The 2246-nt window shown below is 42.2% G+C and overlaps 1 protein-coding gene across 2 annotated transcripts in view; it reads left to right on the top strand.

Moving 5' to 3' along the window:
* Positions 1–796: 796 nt before the first annotated feature.
* The window catches only part of wdr17 (WD repeat domain 17), a gene marked incomplete at its 3' end in the record, with an annotated part of 12555 nt that continues 11105 nt past the window's right edge, over positions 797–2246 (top strand). For both annotated transcript variants that reach the window (XM_014000297.1, XM_014000298.1), the window contains 1 exon segment: positions 797–1165.

The raw sequence follows: 2246 nt of genomic DNA, 5'->3' as shown, positions 1-2246 counted from the left end.
TGAGGAAGACGAGGAGGAGGATGACGATGATGAGGATGATGATGAATAAGAGTTGTTGTTGTTGTTGTTGTTTAAGGATGTGAAGTTTGTTCAGCTTGACTCCTGTTCTTTGTGTGGATGATTACAACATGTAGCCTGCTGTCCTGTGGGTCCAGACCCGACCCGAGGCCTCGTCTCATTCAGGGATTTAGTTTGATCCACTTCCTTCTACTGAACCTGGTTCTGTTCCATCCTGGACCCACTTCAGCTGAACCCGGTCTGATCCAGTTAGATCCTCTAACCAGCTGTTTGGAGGATCTAACTGGATCAGACCGGGTTCAGCTGCAGCAGGAGGCAGATTCCCTCCCTCTGAACCTTGGTTCTGAAGGCCCAGGCTGGGGTTCTGTTTGTTTGTTCACTGTTTTACTTCAGGATTTATCTGTAGCTTTGGGTTAAAAATGTTTGCAGTTGTTTTAAAGTGGAACTTAAACTTGTAGAACGATTTTTCTTTTATAATAAAATTTTGTATATTGATTTACATCTGGACTGGTTATTTAACATCTGGACTGGTTGATTTAACATCTGGACTGGTTCTAATTAAGAGGTTTGAAAATATAAAACGGCTGAAACTAAAAGCTGGGTAAAGTAGGTTAATCTTAGTTTATTAAACATGAAGTATTTAAATAGTTTAATTTGACCCTGACATCTTTTTATACTGTTAAAAGTGTAGTTTTAATCCAAACTAAAAACTTTAAGCTTCTTTAACCCTCTGAGATGAGCGCTCTGATTGACACGCCTCTGGACTGGTTGATTTAACATCTGGACTGGTTCTAATTAAAAGGTTTGAAAATATAAAACAGCTGAAACTAAAAGCTGGATAAAGTAGGTTAATCTTAGTTTATTAAACATGAAGTATTTAAATAGTTTAATTTGACCCTGACATCTTTTTATACTGTTAAAAGTAAATAAAAGTAGTTTTAATCCAAACTAAAAACTTTAAGCTTCTTTAACCCTCTGAGATGAGCGCTCTGATTGACACGCCTCTCAGCCAATCGCTGAGCAGGAAGCAGACACGTCTGGGCCAATCAGCCTCCGTGGCTCTGGCCCCGCCCCGCACGGTCTCCGGTGCTTTAGCTAGCAACCGGCGGGACTYGTTTCAGCACCTGGGAGCTGTCCACAGCTGACGGTAAGTGCGGGAACCGGACACACCGASCCGCGGTGCAGCGACACAAACACGGACCGAGCGACCGGAAGTACCGGAGCTGCACGCTAACCGTGTGTCGGCCGCCGCSCACACGAACGTCGGCGTCACGCGCAGGTGTCTCGGTACCGTCGGTCCCGGATTAGTTTGGGTTTCTCTGAAACCTGTTGATGGCATCCCAGTAAGATCTGCCCGAACCGGGTCCGGTTCGTGTCCGAACCGACGGCTCGGTTCGTTCCAGTCAGAACCTCCTTCWTTTCTTTATTTTCTTTATTTTCTTTTATTTCACACGGATTTTAAATGAAGTCATGCAGACTGAGGATCATTTACAGGTTCCCTTCTGGTTCCACCAGAACCGAACCCGAGACCACCGGGACCAACAGGGTCAGTTTAGAATCGGAACCGAACCGAGCTTCCTATGGTTCTGCTGGCCTCTCCTGAGAGAAAATTACTGTAAAAACCTCTGAAACCTCCTGAAGATGGACCAGAACCAACATGAAGGTTCTGTCTGTGGTCCTGGAGCACCGGGCCAGAACCAGCAGGTGGGTCTGATTCTGTGGTTCTGGATCTTGAACTGGACAGRACCAGGTTCAGGGTCACTTAGACCCACGGTCTAAAAAGCCGGTTCTGACCCGTCATTAAGTAAATAAAATGTGTCCAGAACCACAGAACTAGCCTGGTCCATGATCAACTGCAGGTCCGCAGACCCGGTCCAGGTCACTTGAGCCTCGTTTTGGACCAGAAACTWAAAATAAAGAAAACAAAGTCATTAAATGTGCTGATTTATATAAAATATTTATTTTTATTTGAATAAAGTTTATGTAAAAAGAGACTTTTATTAAAACTAATGAAAACATTTAATTATAAAAACCAACATGACTGTATGGAGAACCCAATCTGACATCATTACAGATGAAAGCAGAAATATAGAAATGGACCAATAAATAAATAGAAGAACTTTACCACATGTTTTATCATTTAATTGATCTTCATATTTATTTTTACAGCTTACTTACAAAAAATTATATATTTTAGAACATTATATTTTACAGTATTTGTTAAATAC

This window comes from Austrofundulus limnaeus, unplaced genomic scaffold, assembly GCF_001266775.1.
Source record: "Austrofundulus limnaeus strain Quisiro unplaced genomic scaffold, Austrofundulus_limnaeus-1.0 Scaffold2900, whole genome shotgun sequence".
Taxonomy (NCBI): domain Eukaryota; kingdom Metazoa; phylum Chordata; class Actinopteri; order Cyprinodontiformes; family Rivulidae; genus Austrofundulus; species Austrofundulus limnaeus.
Note: the sequence above shows the minus strand (reverse complement) of the source record. Positions and strands in the feature narration are given on the sequence as shown.